The sequence below is a fragment of the Mobula hypostoma genome, chromosome 2 (genome assembly GCF_963921235.1).
Source record: "Mobula hypostoma chromosome 2, sMobHyp1.1, whole genome shotgun sequence".
Lineage (NCBI taxonomy): Eukaryota > Metazoa > Chordata > Chondrichthyes > Myliobatiformes > Myliobatidae > Mobula > Mobula hypostoma.
The window spans coordinates 245,593,194-245,617,474 of NC_086098.1; the positions used below are offsets into that span (position 1 = coordinate 245,593,194).

The 24,281-nt window shown below is 44.4% G+C and overlaps 1 protein-coding gene across 5 annotated transcripts in view; it reads left to right on the forward strand.

The window, feature by feature from the left end:
* Window positions 1–24,281, forward strand: part of LOC134343058 (zinc finger and BTB domain-containing protein 7B-like) — a 190,765-nt gene that overhangs the window by 106,167 nt on the left and 60,317 nt on the right. For all 5 annotated transcript variants that reach the window (XM_063041904.1, XM_063041903.1, XM_063041905.1 and 2 more), the window contains one exon: window positions 21,600–21,747. The gene's annotated coding sequence lies outside the window, so the exon portion shown is untranslated. The remainder of the gene's footprint in view (window positions 1–21,599; window positions 21,748–24,281) is intronic.

The following is a 24,281-nucleotide window of genomic DNA, read 5'->3' on the forward strand; positions in this document are numbered from 1 at the left end:
CGATCTTTTCCACGGATGCTGCCCGGCCTGCTGAGTTCCTCCAGCGTGTTGTGAGTGTTGCAAGGACATTTAATCGATAGGCGTGTGGACGAAAGAAAAATGGAGAACTGTGGAAAGGAAGCGTTAGATTGATCTTGGAATAGGCTAAAAGGTCAGCACAACCTTGTGGACTGAAAGGCTTGTACTGTGCTTGTGGTGTTCTGTAATAATAATGATAATAACAATACCTTATCTATAGAGCACTGTTCATACAGACGATGTAGTTCGAAGTGTTTTACAATGGGATAAAAGTACAAACATGGAAATAAAAAACAAAAAGATGTTGGTTAAAAGCTGGTGTTTAAAAATGTCAGATGAGTCTGCATCCCTTATAGTTTAGGTATTGAATTCCACAGTTTAGGAGAATAGTTTAAAAAAAAGCTGACTTGCCAATTAACTTTTGCGGGAGATTGTTTGAGAGACCGATGGAAGAAGACCTGAGAGCTCGAGTGGGATTATAAAATGAAAACATTGCACTGCGGTCCCAGACTGTGGGGAGCTTAAGTAAAAGAATTTTAAAATCTAGAAGGTGCAGGAAGTCAATGCAGAATAGTTAGAATGGGAGTGGTATGCTCCTTCATGCTGGTTTTAGTTAGAAATGTAGCAGTGGCATTCTGAATGAGTTGAAGTTTGTCAATAGATTGCTGTGTTCTAAGTATATTGCCCTTCCTTCCACACTCCATCCTCTCAAAATCGAAAGTTCCTTGTGAAGCAGCCTGTCAGAACACAACAGCATGCATGCAGTCTAAACCTGGGTTTGAACAGGCAAACAGAAGCAAGGAACCTCAGCTCTGAAGAAGGTTAAGTTACTTGTTGCACAGATGCTGCCTAACCTGCTGAGTTGTCGCAGCACTTTCTGTTTTTATTGCAAAGAAATAAGACCCGGTATCATTGCTATTTCTGTCACCTTCATATTGTATCACTGATTGCTGATACTGCAAACTGTGAAAACCCACTACAATAGAACCTGGGAAGAAATATTTGTTTTTATTTATTTAAAGATACAACGCAGAACAGGCCCTTTTGGTCCAACGAGTCTCACTGCCCACCAACCTTGGACTGTATATCTTTGGACTGTGGGAGGAAACCCATGCATTCATGGGGAGGATATACAGAGGATGCCAGAATTGAACTCCAAATTCTGACACCCTGAGCTTGTAATAACATTGTGCTAACCACCACGCTACCATAGAAAATAAATCTGTATTCATTTTCCGACGTAACAGATCTCTGCCTTCTTGGTTTGAATCTTCAGTTCTCTGTAAATCTTTCCTGCACAGTCTTTGAGGCCTCAACGTTCTTTGTGTGATGCACGACAGCCTTGAAAGGAAGCCAAAGTAACAAGGTGTGTTTACCTAATATTGAAAGGAAAGAGTGGACGTAGAAAGGATTTTTTTCAATGGTGGGAGAGTCTAGGACTTGAGGGCATAGCCTCAAAGTACAAAGGTGTCCCTTTAGAACAGATGAGGAGGAATTTCTTTAACCAGAGGGTGGTGAATCTGTGGAATTCACTGCAACAGAAGGCTATGGAGGCCAAGTTGTTGGGTATATTTAAAGTAAAGATTGATAGGTTCTTGATTAGTAAGGGAGTGAAAGGCTATGGGGGGAAGACTGGGGTTGAGAGGGAAAATAAATCAGCCATGATCAAATGGTGAAGCACATTTGGTGGACCAGGTGGTTTAATTTTGTTCCTATGTCCTATGGTTTTACTCAGCTCAACAAAGGGAGCCTGTGTGGCCTATCGCTGTGCCCACTGGGTAGGCCTCTGGATCCCTCTCTTTCAAGGTGTTGGAGGATGTTACTGAGGCTTCCTGTGTTTATGGATTTGGACCATGGACGATAGACTTTTTTCAGACTTAAGAGTTTTTATACTCTGTTTTTGCCCGTTCTCTCTTGTTTTATTTTTGCGTGGAGGGAGGGGGATTTGGGGGCTGATGTTTTGTGCGGTGGGGGGGGGGTTCTGGAGGTCAAGTTCTTGTTGCGTTTTGTGCATGGGAGGGGGGTTTGGGGGGTGGATGATTATGTTGTTGTTATTTTTTGTGCAGGGGTGGGTGGGGTTGCTTTTTCTCTCTGAACGCCTTGCATGTTTTTCCTTTGTCCTGTGGCTGCCTGGAGAAGAGCAATCTCAGAGTTGTATACTGCATACATACCTTGATAATAAGTTAACTTTTGAACCAAGGCAGAATCTCACCAGAGTTGAATTTTGGACCAAATTTTGATTGTTGTGCAAGAAGTCAACTGTTAGTTCCATACCCTGAGATGGTTTCTGTGAATAAAAGTTATTAAAATTAATGGGGAAGAAGTTGGTACGTGGAGTTAGATCTCAGATTGGTAATTGGTTTATTATTATCACCTATGCTGAGATACAGGGAAAACTTTCATCTGCATGCCATCCAGGCAGATCATTCTATACTTAAGTACATCGCGGTAGTAAAAAGGAAAACAATGCAGAATAGAGTGTTACAATTACAGAGAAAGTGATGCGTAGGCAGACAAATAAAGTGCAAGGGTCATGATGAGGGAGATTGGGAGATCAGGAGTTCATCTTTTAGTGTATGAGAGGTCCGTTCAAGAGTCTAATACCAGCAGGATAGAAGCTGTCCTTGAGCTGGTGGTACGTGTTCTTAAGCTTTTGTATCTTCTGCCCAATAGGACAGGTAAGAAGTGAAAATGACCAAGTTGGAATGGGTCCATGATTATGTTGTCTTCTTTTCCAAGTCGTGGGAAATGTAGACGGAGTTAATGGAGGAGAGGCTGGCTTTAGTTTTGGACTGGGCTGTGTTCACCACTCTGCGGTCTCTTACATTTTTGGGAAGAGCCGTACCAAGTTGTGATGCATCTGAGTAGCCTGCTTTTTTACGTTGCAGTTTTAAAAATTGATTTATTATTAAATGGTGGCGGTTGTCTATTGTATCCAACAATGACAGGAACCCCCGTATGGGAGAGTTTTTAAAGTAGAAAAGCTGTTGCACTGGCAATTTCACTCCCTCGACCCCTGAAGACTGGGTCTAGCAGTACGAGTGGTCGGCACAACTGGGGTCTTCCTGGTTGCAGTGGATGACAACTCGTCATGTCCTTTGCTCTCCACAGAGCATTGCAGAACCACCTTCCTGGCCATCGGATCTCACTGTAGATCTCTTCTGCCCAGTCCGCTGGAGCTGGTTCCGTATTTAGTGGCCTGAATGGCCTCGTGGTCCCATAGAGTGACCAGCACTTGGATTGGGGCTTAGCAGGCTTTTTTTTTTTGCAGTGCAACAGTTTCAATACATGAATTTTTTATATTATATCAGATCAGATTCAGGTTTATCAAGCGTCAAGCATCAACTTTATTCACCGTACACATTTACACGTATTGGGAATTTGCTGAGGTGTGTTGGCTAGGACACGACATGTAACAAAAATCAACAACATTCAACAATTATAAAGAATTCTATAAAAATAAAGTTAGAGGTTAAAGTGCGGATATGGAATTAAATGTGTGGAAATACGTAAATACTAGCATTTATTTACAATGGAAACATTATAAAAAGTGGTTTAAAGTGTTTACAGTGCAGTGACTGGGGTAATAGAGGGGAATGTGGGGGTCTGACTAGAACGGTTGATCAGATTAACTGTCTGGTAGAACAAACTTTGAAGATGGTGTGAAGCTTTTGTTTTAATAGCCGCATAGAGCTTTCCTGAAGGGAACTTTTGGAAAAGGCAGTTGGCAGGGTGGGTAGTGTCTGCAATGATTTATTTTCCACTTGCTTCTTTGTCCTGGACACATGCCAGTCCTGTAGTGATGGTACAGTGAAATGCATCATTTATTGTAAATTAACAACCAAGGTTGTGCTAGTTATCAACCAGAGTAAAATGGCAATCAATTACTCTAACAAAGTAAGACCCTACATAGTATGATCAGGGGATATGGCTTAACTGACCTGGATTGTGTACGCAGCGGAGGAGAAAGAAGGGGGTATTATTTGAACCAGTTTAAAATGTTGTGGTAAGAGAAGGGAGAGAAATGAGATCGAACACATCATAATGTAGAGTAGCAGTCAGTGCAATGCTTTATAGCGCCAGCTATCTCTTATCGAAGGTTCAATTCCTGCCACTGTCTGTAAGAAATTTGCACATTCTTCCCACGATTGCTCCGGTTTCCTCTCACATTCCAAAGACGTACAGTTAGAGTTAGGGTATACAATCTAAATAGATTGATGTAAATACAATTAATGTATATAAACTATTGTATGTATTTATATTTGTTTTTTATTATCATGTACTTTATTGTGTTTTTTCTGGACTAACAATTATTGTGTTCTCCTTTATTAAAAATAACATTTAAACAATCTTGACTCTTGGTTAGTGAGTTGTGGGCATGCAGTGTTGGCACCGGTAGTATGGCGACACTTGTAGGCTGCCCCCAGCTCAATCCTTCTAATGTATTGGTCGCCGAAGCAAAAAACACATTCACTGTGTATGTTACTGTGTACACATGGCAAATAAAGCTAATCTTTAATCTCTTTAATCAGAGTGTACGCTTCTGCACGTTTAAAAACAACAATATTGAAAGAAGCAGAGTATGATATATATTCAATCCGCGGCCTGGACTGAAAATGGTACGCTCAGAGTAGATATTGTGATCAAAAGAATAAGAGCTAACTTTCTACTTCTCCTGTGGCTTTCTGGATTACTGTAGCTCTTTTCAGTCTCAAAACCTTTTTTTATATGAATTTTCACTTTCTCTTGGTTTCTCTTAATTTCTTTCTCACTGTTTAGATGGCACCCTGACATTCTTGGTCTCTACTGCCTGAGTTGAACCCTGCTCCCTCACACGTTGCATTAGAATATCTCCCGTCAGGTTGTGCATGGGGAATGAAGGGACCACTGGTTTTGAACGGTTGGCCCCTTGCTGCTTGATGGCCTGGTAGATCAGGGTGCATGGCAATGGTGTGAGGAAGCGGTGGGTAGTCAAAGCTGGCGATCGCACCACTGGCACCGTTAAGGGCATGTATACCGAAAGGTGTCTGAAAAGAACCAGAAACATCATGAAGGATCCCACCCAGCCTGCTTAAGGACGGTTTGATCTGCTTCTATCAGGGAGGAGGTTCCGTAACATCCACGCAAGGACTACCAAACTCAAAAACAGTTACTTCCCCCCAGCAGTAAGGTTGATCAACACCTTCATCCACCAACCCACCCCTCCACACCCCACCACTACTTTATCATTTCCTATCAGAGTCACCTTATGTACAAACTCTTAATGACACATAATCAATCTATGTGTGTAAGCTATCTTATGTATTTACGTATATTTAGTGTCTTTTTGTGCTGCATGGGATCCAGATTTACAATTATTTCGTTCTCCTTTACACTTGGGTACTGGCAATGAATTCCATATATTCACCAACCTCTGGATAAAGAAATTCCTCCTGAAGAAACCTGGCATGTCCTTGTCGAACCTCACCAATTTTTTACTGATACTCCATCGGAAGTACCCGGGCTGGGTACGTAACTGCTTGGTAGAGCAACTGCTGTGCTTCAGTTGTGAATGCTGCGTGTCTGATGTGTCAGTGATGCTGCTGCAGTCAGTGTTTCAGTGCACCTGTGCAGATGGCAATAATAACAATAATATAGAACAGGGGCATACAGACAACGTAGCTCAAAGAGCTTTACAATGAGATAAAGCGGAAATATGAAAATAAAAGATAAAATGATGTTAGTTAAAAGCAAGGTTAAATAGGTTTTGAGCTGGTATTTAAAAGTGTCAACTGAGTCTGCATCCCTTATAGTTTTAGGTATTGTGTTCCAAAGTTTAGAAGCTAAGTTCACAAAAGCTGACCTGATTATCTTTTGCGGGAGATTGTTTAAATTTAAGGGATCGGCAGAAGTCTATAAATTCAGCTTTTACTTTGGTAGAATCTGAGGCATGTTGCCGGGAGCACGGAGAAAGTAAAATGGGGTTAATGTATTTGGGTGGCTGATGGCTGGCACTGACTCGGTGGGCTGAAGGGTCTCTCAGTGCTGTGTAGCTCAAACTCTTCTATTTCTTTGGTGGAAGTAAGCAATCTTGTAGTTCTGCAGGATGTTGGACAATTCTCCCCAGGGTTCTGAAACCAATATTTATCCAAATATGATTATTTGATCATTATGAGATTGCAGAACATGGGATGTTACTGTGCTGAAATAGTCTGTTGCATTTCCTGTCTGATTTCCTGCACCTTCATAGCTAAAGATTGCTTTCCTCTGTGTCTGAACAATGTTTTATAAGTTCAAGGTTCTAAGGATCAAACAGACATCTTTCTGCCTGATAAAAGCTTGCAGTGGATTTTCATTCCTGATATTTCGGTAGTATTGGATTTAAAGATTTAACGATTAGGCTAATTTGTCGCATGTACATCAAAGCGTACAGTGAAATGCTTCACTTGCGTGAAATCAGATGAACGAGGATTTTGCTGAGCGAACTCGCAAGTGTTGCCTGCTTCTGGTGCCAACACAGCATGTCAATAACTGCTAACCCTAACCTGTACGTCTCCGGAATGTTGGAGAATCAGAATCGGGTTTAATATCACTGATATCTGTCAGGACATTTGTTGCTTCGCGGCAGCAGTACAGTACATATTTTAAAATGTGCAAAATGGCAGATGGAATATAGACTAGGACAGCACATAGTCATGTGATTTGGTAGAGGGAATAAAGGTGTGGGCAGGAGAGAATTCAAACATCAGAGGTGCTCAGGGACTTGGGAGTCCTCATGCCGAATTCGCTAAAGGTTAACTTGTAGGTTGAGTCAGTGGTAAGGAACGCAAATGCAATGTTAGCATTCATTTTGAGAGGACTAGAATGCAGAAGCAAGGACGTGATGGTGAGGCTTTGGTCAGACCCCACTTGGAATATTGTGAGCAGTTTTGGGCCCCTTCTTTAAGAAGAGATGGAATGGCATTGAAGAGAGTTCAGAGGACGTTCATGAGACTGATCCCTGGAATGAAAGGGTTATCATATGAGGAGCATTTAATGGCTGTGGGCTGAATGGCCTAATTCTGCGACCATGTCTTATGGTATAAAAAAACTATAAATTAAATTAAAGTAAATATTGTGTGGCCAAGTGGTTAAGGCATTGGACTAGCAACCTGAAGGTCATGAGTTCGAGCCCCAGCCGAGGGAACGTGTTGTGTCCTTGAGCAAGGCACTTAACCACACATTGCTCTGCGATGACACCGGTGCCAAGCTGTATGGGTCCTAATGCCCTTCCCTTGGACAACATTGGTGTCGTAGAGAGGGGAGACTTGCAGCATGGGCAACTGCCGGTCTTCCATACAACCTTACCCAGACCTGCGCCCTGGAAAGTGAAGACTTTCCAGGCGCAGATCCATGGTCTCGCAAGACTAACGGATGCCTTTAGAAATATATATATTATACAAATTATATAAATCGTGCAAAAAGAGAGAGGAAAAAGTAGTGAGGTTGTGGAAACTGGAGCACCAGGAGGGAACTCGTGTCGTGTGATCATAGGGAGATCAGACAAGCACCATACAGACAGCGGCAGGAGTTGAAACCTGAAGTGTTGTACTAGCGTCTGCACTCCTGTACTGCCCCTTGGTTTGAACTTGATGAGGGATTTTCAACAGGAGGATATAGTGGTCTGAACGCTCACTTGCAACTAGCACCCGGTACTTCCATCCAAAGAGCCAGCCTTAATACCAGATACAGGACACTGCAGATGCTGATGTGGTAAGGGTTAAAGACAGTGTCCAGGCAAGGATAGCCTGGGCCAGTTGCAGTGAAGTGAGACTGCCAGAGACAGCTTTGCTTGTGGCAGACGAGATACGCGGGGGACTGTGGCAATGTGCACTCAAGCTAGAGGAGTGAGGCCTCTGTGATGAGATTTTTTCTAGGAAGGTCTTCCTAAAACACAACAACTACTTGCACAATAGGGACGCCAGAGACAGATGGGATAAGAATAACGAAAGATGGGATAAGAATAACGAAGGATAGGACAAAAACCCAACAACTGAAGGACAGTTGCTTTACTAACTTCGAAATATTATCAGTTATCAGCCTGACATTTTGATTGAGTTTTAACACCTCTGTTGTGGATGGCGATTGATCTTACAAGTAAGGAATTCAAACATATACAATTTGCCAAATGGTCGGTATCCATAACTGATGAGTTAATTCTACGTAAAAATAGCAGTTTTCTATCCTGGCTTCAGAACAGTGTAGGTGACAGGGCAGAACAGAAGAGAAAAAGGCCCTTCAGCCTATCTAGTCTGTGTCTAACGATTAATCTTACCTAGTCCCATCGACCTGCACCCAGACCATACCCCTCCATACATCTCTCATCCATGTACCTATCCAAACATCTCTTAAATGTTGAACTCGACCCTGCATCCACCACTTGCACTGGCAGCTCGATCCACATTCTCACTGCCCACTGAGTGGAAACATTCCCCCTCATGTTCCCCTTAAATATTTCACCCTTAACCCATGACCTCTAGTTATAGTCTCACCCCATAACAGTGGAAAAAGCCTACTTGCTTGCATTTACCTTATCTATACCCCTCATAATTCTGTATACCTCTATCAAATCTCCCCTTAATCTTTTACGTTTTAGGGAATGAAGTCCTAGTACATTCAACCTTTCTCTTTAACTCAGGTCTTTTTCTCTGCACTCTTTCAATCTTATTTACATCTTTCTTGTAGGTAGGTGATCAAAGCTGCACACAATACTCCAAACTAGACCTCATCCGTCTAGTACAACAACATAACATCCCATCTCCTGTACTCAGTACATTTATTTATGAAGACCAATATGCCAAAAGCTTTCTTTATCTGTGACGTCACTTCTAGGGAATTATGGATCTGTATTCCCAGATCCTCTGTTCTACAGCACTCCTCAGTGCCTTGCCACTCGCTATGCTAGACCTACCCTGGATGGTCCTCCCAAAATGCAACACCTCACACTTGTCTGCATTGAAGTCCATCTGCCATTTTTCAGCCCATTTTCCCAGCTGGTCCAGATCCTGCTGCAAGCTTTGATAGTCTTCCTCACAATCCACCACACCCCTCATCTCGATGTCATTGCAAATTTGCTGATCCACTTTACCACATTATCATTCAGGTTGTTTACAGAGATGACAAACGACAGTGGATTCAGTACTGCTCCTTGCAGCGCACCACCTTTCAGAGGGACAACCGTCTATGATCTCTTTCTGACTTCTTCCACAAAGCTAATGTCTAATCCAATTTGCCTCCTCACCTTGAATTGTGAGCGACTGAACCTTCTTGACTAACCTCGCCAAAGGCCTTACTAAAGTCCATTTAGACAACATCACTGCCTTGCCTTCATCAACTTTCCTTGAAAAACTAAACGATTGGTTAAACATGACTTACCGTGCACAAAGGCATGTTGACTATTCCTAATTAATTCCTGTCTATCCAAATACTTACATATCTGGTCCCTTAGAATACTCTCCAATAACTTCCCCGCTACTGATGTCAGACTCAGTGGCCTATAATTTCATGGCTTATTCTTAGAGCCTTTCTAAACAGTGGGACAACATTAGCTCTCCTCCAATCCTTTGGCATCTCACCTGTGGCTAGAGATGTTTTTAATATCTCTGCCAGGGCCCCTACAATTTCTGCACTAGCGTCCCACAAGGCCCTGGAGATTTATCCACTCTAATTTGCCTCCAGACAGCAAACATCTCCTCCACTGTAATCTGTATAGGGTCCATGACCTCACTGTTGCTTTGCCTCACTTCTGTATATTCTTTGTCCTTCTCCAAAAAAAAATCCATCTAAGATCTGCCACATCTCTTTTGGCTCCACCGCAATCAAAATTGGCCTTTCTCCAATTTAGAATCTCAACCTGAGGACCAGACCTATCCTTTTCCATAATTGCTTTGAAACTAATGGCATTATGATCACCTGATGCAAAATGTTCCCCTACACAAGCTTCTGTCACCTGCTTGCTGTAGCTTCTCCCTGGTCACCCTGCCCCGCCCAACAGCGTCCAAAGTGGTATACTTATTATTAACGGGAATGGCCACAGGGGTTCTCTGCACTAAATGCCTGTTGCCTTTCTCTCCTGAAAGTCACCCAGCTACCTGCCTCCTGTAATTTGGAGGGGACTACCTCCTATCTATCTAGGGTTGCTAACTGTCCCGTATTTGCTGGGACATCCCGTATATTGGGCTAAATTGGCTTGTCCCATACGGGACCGCCCTTGTCCCGTATTTCCCCTGCTAAGGTAGAGCATTCCTATGAAACCTTTCGTGCTGAAATGGTGTAAAACGAAGAAGCAATTACCATTAATTTATATGGGAAAACTTTTTGAGCGTTCCCAGACCCAAAAAATAACTTACTGAATCATACCAAATAACACACAAAACCTAAAATAACTCTTAACATACAGTAAAAGCAGGAATGATATGATGAATACACAGCCTATATAAAGTAGAAATAATGTATGTACAATGTAGTCGGGAAGATTAAACTAAAACCAATTTGTGGAAAAAAATTGGAACGTACATACATGCGCACGTCACGCATGTGCACACAGGTGCCCGTGCAAGGCTTCATGGTCATGGTAGTCCTTCTTGAGATAAACACATGTCCTGTATTTGACTGCTACTTTTGTCCCTTATTTGGGAGTGAGAAAGTTGGCCACCCTATATCTATCACCTCCTCGTTTTCCCATATGAGCCTAAGGTCATTGAGCTACAGCTCCAGTTCCTCAATATGGTCTCTAAGGAGCCATTCTCCTTGTGCACAAATAAAATATCAAAGAATGCTGAAGTCGTAACAGTGTGTGTGTGTTCTGGACCCAGTTATTTTATTTAATTACCGGCAGCGACCTGGGAAGGCAGAGCTATATGTGGTTTGCTGGAGGAACTCGGTAGGTTAAGTAGCATCTGTGTGGGTTTAAGGAATGGTCAACGATTGGAGTCGAGACCCTGCATCAGGGATCAGAATCGGGTTTATTATCACTGGCATATATGTTGTGAAAATTTGTTGTTTTGCAGCAGGAGCGCACTAGAAGATACACAAAGAAAATATTGCATCATATACAAAATGCTGGAGGAACTCAGCAGTTCAAGCAGCATCTATGGAGGGGAATAAACAGTTGATATTTCAGGCCGAGATGCTTGTTCTGATAAAGGGTCTCAGCCCAAAATGGCGACTACTGTTCTCAGTAGGTGTTGACTAACCTGCTGAGTTCCTCCACTGCTCCGGATTTTCAGTATTTGCAAAATCTTGTGTTTATTCTTTAAAATAGGATAAGTTGCAGAAAGAAATAAATATTTAGTGCAAAATAGGAATAGTGAGGCGGTGTTCATGGTCTGTTCAGAAACCTGATGGTAAAGAGTGCAGGCACCAGGAAATCTACAGACGCTGGAATTTCAAGCAACACACATCAAAGTTGCTGGTGAACGTAGCAGGCCAGGCAGCATCTCTAGGAAGAGGTACAGTGGACGTTTCGGGCTGAGACCCTTCGTCAGGACTAACTGAAGAGCTAGTAAGAGATTTGAAAGTGGGAGGGGGAGGGGGAGATCCAGAATGATAGGAGAAGACAGGAGGGGGAGGAATGGAGCCAAGAGCTGGACAGGTGATTGGCAAAAGGGATATGAGAGGATCATGGGACAGGAGGCCCAGGGAGAAGGAAAAGGGGGAGGGGGGAAGCCCAGAGGATGGGCAAGGGGTATAGTCAGAGGGACAGAGGGAGAAAAAGGAGAGAGAGAAAATAATAATAATAAATAAGGGATGGGGTACGAAGGGGAGGTGGGGCATTAACGGAAGTTAGAGAAGTCGATGTTCATGCCATCGGATTGGAGACTACCCAGACGGAATATAAGGTGTTGTTCCTCCAACCTGAGTGTGGCTTCATCTTGACAGTAGAGGAGGCCGTGGATAGACATATCGGAATGGGAGTGGGATGTGGAATTAAAATGTGTGGCCACTAGGAGACACTCTGTCCGCCAGAGAAAGCAAGAGTCTGCAACCCTCTGGAGCCCCTTGCGATCCTGAACATTGGAGCCTCCATAGCAGGCTCCAGTACAACCAGTCAGAATGCTCTCCGTGGTACATCTGTAGGAGTGTGTTGGCATCTGTGATCACGTACCATGGCACTCTATGTTTCTCTGTCACGTTAGTGCCTCTTCCGGCATTATTTTAAATTGAATGCAAGAGCTGGTATTCTCTGTGCTGGCAGCACTTAGAGTGTTAAAGGGAGCAGGCGTTTTGATCTGGTTTCTGTCAGTAAGGTGTGGTATCAGAAGCTGTTTGGTATCAGTCTGTTAAAATGAGAGGTACATTGTTTTTAGTATGGTTGACTCAAAATGCAGGAAATCTTGAGCAACCACAAAAATTCTGGAGGATCTCAGCAGCTCAAGCAGCATAAACAGTTGATGTTTCAGGTGAGATCCTTCATCAGGTCCCATGATCGGCCTGACCTGCTGAGTTTCTTCAGCATTTCGTGTGTGTTTTTGCTCTAGTTTAAACCTTCCCTGCTAGCAAAAGCAAATTCCCCCACCCCCCGGTTCAAGTGCAGTCCACTCCTCTTGCACAGGGTCACCTTGAGTCCCTGCTGCCTGCACTAAAGCTATTCAGCCACATATCTATGTGGTGGAGAAATCTGCAAGAGTCTTTCACCAAGCGGTTCTGCAGATGTTGGAAATCTTAAGAAACGCACACAGACTGCTGGGTAAACTCAGCAAGTCAGTTAGCGACTACGGAGGGGAGTAAACAGTCGACATTTCAACCTGAGACCCTTCATTGGGATTTTTCCCTTTCACGTTCAGTATGGTTTCCCTATTTGCAGTGTAGCTTTTTAACAAGGTACTTATTACACCTTCTGTAGAGTTGTACTTCACAGAGACCGACTTTCCAGCCCACTTCGTCCATCCCAGCCACCGATCATGGGGCAGCATCGTGATTAGCTGACATTATTACAGCTTGGTGTGGGAGTTTGAAGTTCAGTTCCAGCGTCCTCTGTAAGAAAGTTGTACGTTCTTCCTGTGTGTACGTAGCTTTTCTCCAGGTGCTCTGGTTTCCTCCCACTTTCCAAAGACATGCAGGGTAGTAAGTTAATTGGTCACATGGTATAATTGGGCAGCGATGTCTCATTGGGCCAGAAGGGCCTGTTACCATGCTGTGTCTCAGTAATCTTGGAGTATTGTGTTCAGTGCGGGTCACCTCGTTGTAGGAAAGGTGCAGAAGCTTTAGAGTGGGTGCCGAGGAGCTGTAGCAGGATGCTGCCTGGACTAGAAAGCATGTACTGTATTATGAGGAGAGGTTGAGCGAGCTAGGACTTTTCTCTTTGAAGCGAAGGATGATAAAAGGTGACTTGATAGAGATGTACAAGATGCATGAGGCAAGGGTTAAGTTGACAGCCAGAGACGTTTTCCTTGGGCAGAAATGGCTGATACAAGGGGGCATGACATTAAGGTTTGGGAGGAAAGTACAGGGGGGATTTCAGAGGCAGGTTTTTTTAAAACACAGAGTGGTGGGTGCGTGGGGTGGTGGTAGAGATTTGATACATTAGGGACATTTAAGAGACTTAAGTAGGCACATTGATGATAGGAAAGTGAGGGCTATGTGAGAGGGAGGGGTTAGATTGATGTTGGAATAGGTTTAAGTGTCAGTACAATATCATGGGCCTATACTGTGCTGTTTTAAAAAAAAATCCAATAGGTGCCAGTGACTGGTACGGGCTCAGTGGGCTGGACTCTGTCTCTATGATGCTATGACTAATATTCTCCTGAACACCAAGGTTAAATTGACTCAGCTGTAACTACTGGGTTTATCCTTGCACTCTGCTTTTTCCAGTCCTGAGACAGACTCCTGGATTTGGGAAAACCCAGACACTTCGTTACTTGGCTTCCCTCAGAGGCTTGGAGTGTGCCTCATCAGGTGATTGATGGAGGGCAGCCTACGGACCTAATGAAGGACCTCGCCCTGAGTCACAGACTGTTTATTTCTGTCCGTAGATGCTGAGTCCCTCCAGCATGTTGTGTGTGTCTCTGTGGATCTCCAGCGTCAGCAGAATCCCTGCTGTTTATAAGTGGGGGGGAAATGTTCTGCTAACTTGAATCTGGCTGGGGTTATTGTGGTAGTTACCAAAGGCTGTAGCAAATTTCTACAGATGTACGGTGGAGAGCATTCCAACTGTTTGCATCACTGGCTGGTATGGAGGGGCCACCGCACAGGATTGGGGAAAAAGATGCAGACCGTTTTAAATAAAGAGCTGATGTTTCAGTCTGATAGATAAAGAGCCAATGTTTCAGAGTCTTGGCCTGAAAGATTGTCTGTTTATTCCTTTCCACAGATGCTGCCTGACCCATTGAGTTCTTTAGCATTTCGTCTTTTTCCCCACTCATTCTGCTTTGAACTGGGTTCCACTTTGAGAGCTCACCAACCATATTGACAGACAATCTATAAATAATTGTTGATCTTTAAAGCTGCCTCATCTGTTTGGTGACATTTCCCCACTGAAAGCATGGTATGATTTTTTACTTCAGAAAACTGTCATAGGCAATGAGCCTGACTGAACCACAATCCGCAGCACACTTGAGTGCCTTCAAGCTAAATGTGTTAAAATGAGAAAATGGCGATGCAGAACCCTTATTCTTAATATGAAAGCAAGGGTTGGTGATACTAATTTCTGAACCAATCAATATTTCCAGCAAAACCACACAATGCTCGTCACGTTTAGGGGAAGTACCATCTCTAGGCCTTCAGTAACTGAGATGGTTGCATTGATGGCAGGTGCATCCTGAATGACAACTTTGAACCCCACTGAGCATCTCGTCCAGGCTGGTGCATCTTCTGAAAGAGTTGCATCTCCATCACTGCCCTGCTTCCTCAGTTCTGCATGGTCTGGGGCCGGGTGGGCAGTCTTTATACCCGTGGCAACGTGCTACATCTGGTAGATGTTATGTGCTGTAGCTGCTGTGCTTCGTACTGTCCCGTAACTCCGCTCTTCCCTAACACTGCTCCTCCTCCTCCCCCTATCCTGAGTGGCATAGCCATTGGAATCTTGGAATTCCGTTCACAAGGAGCAGCACAGCAGCGTTGCAGTTAGTGTAACGCCGTTTCAAAGCCAGCGGCCCGCGTTCCGTTCCCGCCACTGACTGTAAGGAGTTTGTACGTTCTCCCTGTAACCACGTGGGTCTCCTCCCACGTTCCAGAGACATGTCAGTTCGGAAGTTAGTTGGTCACAAGGGCATAATTAGGTGGCACAGGCTTGTTTAGGCCGGAACAATCTGTTGCTGTATATTCATCTCTAATAAATAAAAACAAGTATCTCAGTCCCTCATAGTGATTCCTCGCTCGTTGCGCCCCCTCCCTCGAGGGAGCATGGTGGGGCATTTTCCAAAGTGAAAGGCTCTTGCTTCTAACTATTTGAACATCCCGTGTGTGAGAAAGAACTTCTCCTAGGTCACACATTTAACCACCAGGAATGATCCACGTACTATTGGTATGGCAAGATGCATGAAAAGGCTATAAAACCATTAGACACAGGAGCAGAATTAGGCCTTTTAGTCCATTGAGTCTGCTCCACCGTTCTGTCATGGCTGGTTTATCATCCCCCTCAGCACCATTCTCCTGCCTTCTCCCTGTATCCTTTAACGTCATTATAATCAAGAATCTATCAGCCTCTGCTATGAATATACCCATTAACTTGTGTTTGAGAAGGAAACACCCCTTGCTAGCACAGTAATGGTCCAGATACTTTTGGTATGGCGCAATACCTGAGAAAGCGGTAGAGCTATGGTTTTAGGAGTAGTGGAGGAAGTAGACCCCTGTGAGCGGAACAGTCGAGTAGCGCTTTGCGCAATCGCTTTACAGCACCTGAGATCACTGATCGCGGTTTGATTCCCACCACTGTCTGTAACAAGTCTGCATGTTCTCCCCTTGAATGTGTGGGTTTCCTCGGGCTGCTCCAGTTTCCAGTTTCCTCCCATAATCCAAAGACGTACTGGTTCGGGTTAGTGTTAGTGAGCTGTAGGCGTGCTAAGTTGGTGTTGGAAACATGGCGACATTTGTGGGCTGCCCCCAGCACAATCCTTGCTGAATTGATTTGATGCAAACAACACACTTCACTGCATATCTCGATGTTTCAATGTACATGTGATAAATAAAGCTCATTTTAATCTTTTACTTTAAGGTTGATGCATAAAGATAGTGAGATAGCGGATAATGAGACGCTATTACAGCTTGGGGCTTCCGGCGGAGCTCAGAGTTCAATTCCAGTGTTGTTCTGTAAGGAGTCTTTGTACACCATCCTGAGGAAGGTGTGGGGTGACCCCATGTGCTCTGGTTTCCTCCCACAGTTCAAAGACCTACTGGGTAGCTTAATTGGTCGTTGTAAATGAGCCCACGATCAGTTTGGGGCTAATCGGGGTTGTGAAGTTGCTGGGGTGGCGTGGCTCGATGGACTGGAAAGGCTGACCCCACACTGTTTTGCTAAAATAAAAAACTTTATTTAAGTTGTATTTGAGACAGACACTGTGGTCCAAAGGGCCTGTTTCTGTGCTGTATTGTTCTGTGTGTCCTGCCTGATACTTATCCCTGATGAATGTAACTGAGAAACGGAAGATATGGTGACTATCAAATTGCCATTTTTTGGGTGCATGTTAAATATAAATTGACAATATTTCTCAGAATGCAAATTGCAACGGCGGAGGTAGTGTTGACCAAATGTAAGGAAGGAGAGAGTTGTGTACTACATTTCCCCTAACATTCCTTGCACTCTCTTTTGTGACCATAATGTCACCCCCTTGTCAACTCTCTCCCTCCTACTAGCAACCACCTTTCTGATGCTCTCCTCTCACTTTTATCATACTAACCCCATCTCCCCATTGACATCCCCCTCCCCCTCTCTGCCTCTCTCCCTTGCTTTCTCTCTGCCGCCATCTCCTTCCCCTTACTCCTCCTCCTTTCTCCCCTTTCTCTCCCCCCTGCCCTGTCTGGAATAGGGTAAGAAGTTTAGAGGGGATCTGAAGAACTTTTGAACCTTTGAAGAAATACTTTTTCACTGAAACATGGTTAGAGTCGAGAATGTGCTGCTTGAATGGGTGCTGGATTGGGGTTATCCCACAATGTTTGGGAAGTATCAGAATAAACGCTGACATTGTCGAGGCACTGAGGCTGGTAGATGAGATTAGTGTGGACAGGCACTTGATGATCAGTCGAAGTGTTGTATGAAAGAATGCTTGTGCAGTTTCGCTCTGGTGTCTCAGCTGCTTCTCCCATAATCAAAGACCATGGCGTCAAGGTTCTAGCACAGCCATCAAATCATGGCAGTTTTAAAATGGAACAGTGTGACCGGTTACAATGTGGTCGAATTATTGCCATGCATGTGGTTTCCTCCTGTTTGTGGTGTAAAGTCATTTATTCTCTTTTGAAATGACCATGACAGACTTGATGTGAAGAGTCCTCACTGCCTTGGTACACTATTCTGAAATGAATACTGAAGTCATCGACTTCACTACACACACACACACACACACACACACACACACACACACACACACACACACACACACACACACACTCACACACACTCTCACACACACTCTCACACACACTCTCACACACACTCACACACACTCTCACACACACTCTCACACACACTCTCACACACACTCTCACACACACTCTCACACACACACTCACACACTCACTCACACACTCACACACACACTCACACTCACTCACTCACTCACTCTGATGTTCTGGTCACCAACTTGCGACACAGGGACGGAGACACACGGACAGGGACCCACAGAGACATACGGACAGGGACCCACGGAGACACACGGACAGGGACCCACAGAGACACACGGACAGGGACGCAGGGGCAGGGACACATGGAGACACACCCCCTTTGTAGCAGGGGCGGCATTTTAGCGTAGCAACTAGCACAATGCTTTACAGCGCTAGCAATCAGGGGTCAATTTGCGCTGCTGTCTGTAAGGAGTTGGTATGTTCTCCCTGTGACCGCGTGGATATCCTCCGGGCGCTGTGTTGACACTGGAAGTGTGGTGACACTTCTGGGCTGCCCCCCTCCCCCCACCACCACAGTAGTTGAACTGCGTTGGTCTCTGTATATTTGGATATTTCGAAGTACATATATGTTCTTTTGCCCCCCCCCCCATAGGAAGGATATTGAGGATTTGGAGAGGATGCAGAAGAGGTTACCAGGATGTTGCCTAGTTTAGAGGGTATGTGCTATCACGAGAGGCTGAATAAACTTGGGTTGTTTTCTCTGGAGTGCCAGAGGCTGAGGGGAGACCTGATAGAGGTTTATAAGATTATGAGAGGCAGACAGTATCAGTTTCCTAGGGAAGAAGTGTCTCGTACCGGAGGGCATGCATTGAAGGTGAGAGGGGTAGGTTGAAATGGGGTGTAAGGGCAAGGTGCCTGCAATGTACTGCCTGGTGTGGTGCTGGAGGCTAATACATTGTAGGCTTTTAAGAGATGTTTAGATAGGCACATGGATGTGAGGAAGATGGAGGGATATGGACATTGTGTGGGTAGGAGGTGTTTTCCATTTGCTTTTTGGCTGGTTCAGCACAACATTGTTGGCCGAAGGGCCTGTTACTGTGCTGTACGGTTCTATGTTCTGTGTAGCAAATAAAGCTCATCTTTAAATCCCAGGCATGATATAAGCAGTGTTCAGAAGAAGAACATGAATGAATAAATTATGTACAAATTTTACAAAAGTTTGGAACAAAATAAAACAAGTCTCAGTGATCAGAATGCTCATGATGTTGCTAAACAATAGCTAGTGATGAGGGCTGTGCCAGTCAGTTCAAGGACGGAATGGTGGAAGGGAAGTTGCTGTTCCTGAACCTGGTGGTGTGGGGCTTCAGGCTTCTGCATGGCCCACATGATGGGGATCTTGATAACAGATGTCGCCTTCTTGAGATATCACAGATGGTAGGGAGGGGTGTCTCACCTTTTAAGACAAGACTTGCATTAATTTTTAACGGTTAACATGATTCATTTTAGTCCCTTTTAAGATGAAATTACCACCTATCACATGCTGTCATCGTTTCAGTTTATCAGTTAACAGCATGAGCAGGGAACAACTTCCGCCTTCAATCTGACCTGATATCTGATGCACTTTGTGTGTGGAGTTTGCACATCCACCCTATGATCTGGTGGGTTCCCTCCCCTAGTAGCTCCAGTTTCTAGCTGCATCCCAAAGATATGTAGGATGGTAACTTAATTGCCACTAAGCTGTGTACGTGCCTTGGGGAAAGCCTTGGGGAAAGTTGGTGAAAATATGAGGAGAATGAAATGAATGTAAGATTGCTGTCGGAATAGTCTACTTCCGGTCAAGATGGTGCCAGAAGTTGGCGGAAGATGGCGGTCGACATCTTCCAGATAGCAAACAAAAATAGCTTCTTTTTACTACTTTTATGTCTGTTTTTCACCTTAAATGTGTTCCTGGAATCATTTAAGTAATCCAGCACTTTGCTGTCTCTGAGAAGATTCTGGGAAGCGAGCGTATACTTGGCAGCCTCGATGCGAAGAAGCTTCGAGACCGGGCATGAACTGATGTTCAACTTCATTTGGCCATTTAAAGTGTTGAGGAAGACAAAGATTTCGAGGCGAATGCGGAAGGCGAGCGAGACTGCCTGCCTTTTGATCGCTGCTGGAGAAGGAGCCTGTGAGCAGCCAGTCGCTGTGTGGCTCACAATGGCAGGCGGGTAGGCCTGTGGTGTCCCATTCACTAGATGAATGTTGGTGATATCGTAGGATGGTATGGGGGTTCTGTGTTTAATGATTGTGGACTTTTTCAGACTTCTGGTTTTTGTATTCTGTGTTTTTTATTGCCCGTTCCCTTTCCGTTTTGTTGTACAAGGGAAGGGTGTTTGGGGGTTGATGTTCTGTTAGATTTTTGTCTGGGGGAGCTGTTGTTTTTTGGGGATAGGCATTCTTGTTCTGTTTTGTGTGGGGTAGGGAGGGTTTTGGGGGTTGATGATCGGGATGCCATTCTTTTTTGTATGGGGTGGAGGGTGGGGTTTCTCTCTGAGTGACCTTCATATTCTCTCTTTGTTTCGTGGTTATATGGATACATGCCTTGGTAATAAATGAACCTTTGGAATGGGTGGACAGTAGTTGGCATCAACTTGATGGGATGAAGGGCCAGGTTTTGTGCAATTGTCTCTACACTCAATGGGCACTCTGTTAGGTACCTCTTCTCATTGGACACTTTATTAGTATCTCCTGTATCTAATAACGTGGTCACTGAGCATATGTTCATTGCCTTCTGCTGTAGCCCATCCACTTCAAACTATGACATCATGTGTTCAGAGATGTTCTTCTGCACACCGCTGTTGTAATGTGTGATTATTTGATTTACTGTCACTTCCTCTCAGCTTTAACCAGTCTGAACATTCCCCTCTGACCTCTCATTAACAAAGTGGTTTCACCCACAGAACTGCCACTCACTGGATGTTTTTATTTTCTACCATTCTCTGTAAACTCTAGAGAATGTTGTATGTGAAAATCCTAGGAGATCAGCAATTTCTGAGATAGTCAAACCACCCTGTCTGTCACCAACAAATCATTCCACAGTCAAAGTTACTGAGGTCACATTTCTTTCCCATTCTGATGTTTGATCTGAACAACAACTTGACCATGTCTGCATTGAGTTGCTGCTTCATGATTGGCTGATTAGATATTTGCATTAACAAGCGGGGGTACCTTATAAAGTGGCCACATCAATGTACATGAAGTGAATGCCTGTACATTAATTGACTGACAAGAAATGATAAAGTAGCATGGGGAGTGGGTGGAGGTGTTGATCAGCCTTACTGCTTGGGGAAAGCAGCTGTTTATGGGTCTGGTGGTCCTGGCATGGATGCCACTCGCCCTCCTCCCCAGTGGGGAGTGGGTGAGATCCTTCATGATGCTGGCCTTTTCCCGGCTACCTTTCTGTATATACTGTATGTCCTTGATGGCGGGTAGGCTGGTGCCGCTGATGCCCTGGACAGTTTCAACTCCCTGTGTGCTGCAGCGCAGTTTCTATACCACACAGTGATTCTGCATGTTAGTACTTTTGCAACTGTGCATCTGTAGAAAGCTGTGAGTATTGATATGCATAGCCTATCTCAGTACGGTAGTCAAATTTTCCATTGAAGGAAAGCAACACATCTCTCCAATCAAGAGACTCCTGGGTAGGTACACGGAGTTTAGAAAAATAGAGGGCTATGGTAACCCTAGGTAATTTCTGAGGTAAGGACATGTTCGGCACAGCTTTGTGGGTCGAAGGGCCTGTATTGTGCTGTAGGTTTTCTATGTTTCTAAACCTATGTGATTGGGGGTTGGGGGTGGGGGGAATCTGCAAACTCTCTACAGATAATGTTGGAATTGAACTTCGAACTCCGATGCCTTGAGCTGTAATAACATTGTGCTGACTGCTGTGCTGCTGTGGCACCCAATCGCCTAAAATGATGCCCTCTTATATCAGCCATAAAGTAGCCATGATTCAGTGTCTTCTCTTAAGGGATTCTGCCAACGTGTGGCATCTTAACCACATTTCCAATTTGTTCCCAAACTAGGAATATTGCACCACGGATTCAAGACTACACAGACCCTCATTCCGATGGTCCAAGGCTGTTGGTTAACAACACTGGAGGGAGCCGAGCAGGGACTTTGAACTTGTATCATTTCTTGGTTGGATTTCAGCGGATGTCCGAGGGGTGAAAGGTCAGTGTAAACGCACTCCTTCTCCTGTTCTTGAGAAGATTGCTTGAGCCACGGTTAAATTTTTGTTCCTTCCTGGTGTTTCTCAACCTAATTCAATATTGCAAACATTATCCCAGCTCTACCTTTGTCCTTCAAGGAAGCCAAGTATGGAAGGCTAATTAATGGGTCTGTTGGTATAAAATTGGATTTAGAATCAGGTTTATTATCACTTACATGAACGTGGGTATTGTGAACTGTTTTGAGCCCCTTATCCAAGAAAGGATGTGCTGGCATTGGAGAGGGTCCAGAGAAAGTTCACGAGAATGCTCCCAAGAGTGGAAGGGTTAACGTATGAGGAGCGCTTGATGGCTCTGGGCTAGTACTTGTTGGAGCTTAGAAGAATGAGGTGGGATCTCCCAGTGGCCACACATTTTAATTCCACAACCCATTCCCATTCTGACATGTCTATCCACGGCCTCCTCTACTGTAAAGATGAAGCCACACTCAGGTTGGAGGAACAACACCTTATATTCCGTCTGGGTAGCCTCCAACCTGATGGCATGAACATTGACTTCTCTAATTTCCGCTAATGCCGCACCTCCCCCTCGTACCCCATCCGTTATTTATTTTTATACACACATTCTTTCTCTCACTCTCCTTTTTCTCCCTCTGTCCCTCTGACTATACACCTTGCCCATCCTCTGGGTTCTCCCCCCCCCCCCCCACCCGTCCTTCTCCCTGGGCCTCCTGTCCCATGATCCTCTCGTATCCCTTTTGCCAATCACCTGTCCAGCTCTTGGCTCCATCCCTCCCCCTCCTGTCTTCTCCTATCATTTTGTATCTCCTCCTCCCCCTCCCACTTTCAAATCTCTTACTAGCTCTTCTTTCAGTTAGTCCTGACAAAGGGTCTCGGCCCGAAACGTCGACTGTACCTCTTCCTAGAGATGCTGTCTGGCCTGCTGCGTTCACCAGCAACTTTGATGTGTTGTTTGAGGTGGGATCAGAGTCAGGTTTAATATCACCGGAACATATTGTGAAATTTGTTGTTTTGCAGCAGCAATACATTGTAATACATAATTTATAAAGAACTATAAATTACATAGAAATATATATATATATATATGTGTGTGTATGTATGTATGTATAGATAGATAGAATTGAATGAAGTAAGCCATGCAGAAAGAGGGCAAAAAATATATAGTGAGGTAGTGTTCATGGATTCTTTGTCAATTCAGAAATCTGATGGCGGAGGGGAAGAAGCTGTTCCTGAAACATAAAGTGTAGGTCTTCAGACTCCTGGACTTCCTGCTTGATGGTAGCAATGAGAAAATAGTGATAGAGGTATCTAATGATGGGTATCGCCTTCTTGGGGCATCACCTTTTGAGTTTGTCCTGAGGCTGAGGAGGCTGGTGTCCGTGATGAAGCTGGCCGACTTTACAACTTCTGCATCTTTTTCTGATCCTGTGCAGAGCCCCCGTCCACACCAGACGGTGATTCAACCAGTCAGAATGCTCTCCACAATACATCTCTAGAAATTTGCGGGTGTCTTTGGTGTCATACCAATTCTCCTCAAACTCCTATTGAAATATTGCTGCTGTTGTGCCCTTTTTCTAGTTGCATCAATATGCTGGACCCAGGGTAGATCTTCAGAGATGTTGACACCCAGGAACTTAAAAATGTTCATCCTTAGATGAGGACTGATGTGTGTTCCCTCAACTTCCCCTTCATGAAATCCACAATCAGTTCCTTGATCTTACTGACGTTGAGTGCAAGGTTGTTGTGACACCACTCAACTAGCTGATCTATCTTGCTCCTGTACGCCTCCTCGTCACCATCTGAAATTTTGCCAACAATAGCTATGTCATCATCAAATTGTAGATGGTATTGGAGTGTGCCTAGCCACACAGTAGTGGGTGTAGAGAGAGCAGATCTTATTGGAGTCTACCAAATATTGAAAGGCCTAGGTAGAGTGGAGAGGATGTTTCCTGTAATGGGAGAGTCTAGGACCAGAGAGCACAACCTCAGAATAAAAGACATCACTTTAGAACAGTGATGAGGAGGGATTTCTTTAACTAGAGGGTGGTGAATGTGTAGAATTCATTGCCATACACAGCTGTGGAGGCCAAGTCACTGGGTGTATTTAAAGCAGAGGTTGATAGGTTCGTGATTAGTCAGGGTTACAGGGAGAAAGCAGGAGAACGCAGTTGAGAGGGAAAAAAAGATCATCCATGTTGGAGTGCCAGAGCAGGACTCCTGGGCCTTATGGGCACATGTTGTGAAATTAGTTGTTTTGTGGTAGCAGTATCATGTTGTCTGTGCAGCGTACAGTATTTACTTTAATGTGTACAGTACAAATTTGTCTTCCTTGTTCCCTCACCATTGTATCCTCCTCCTCCTCCTCCTGACAGTTATTCTGATATCCAACGTCTGCACTTTTAATTTAAGTTGGAAAGTGCCCCCCTCTCTGATCTCGACTTGACCGTGTGCTCATCCAGACTTGCTGCCACAGCCATCTGTCCTTCCTGGGAACTTGTTTTCACCACCATCTTATTAC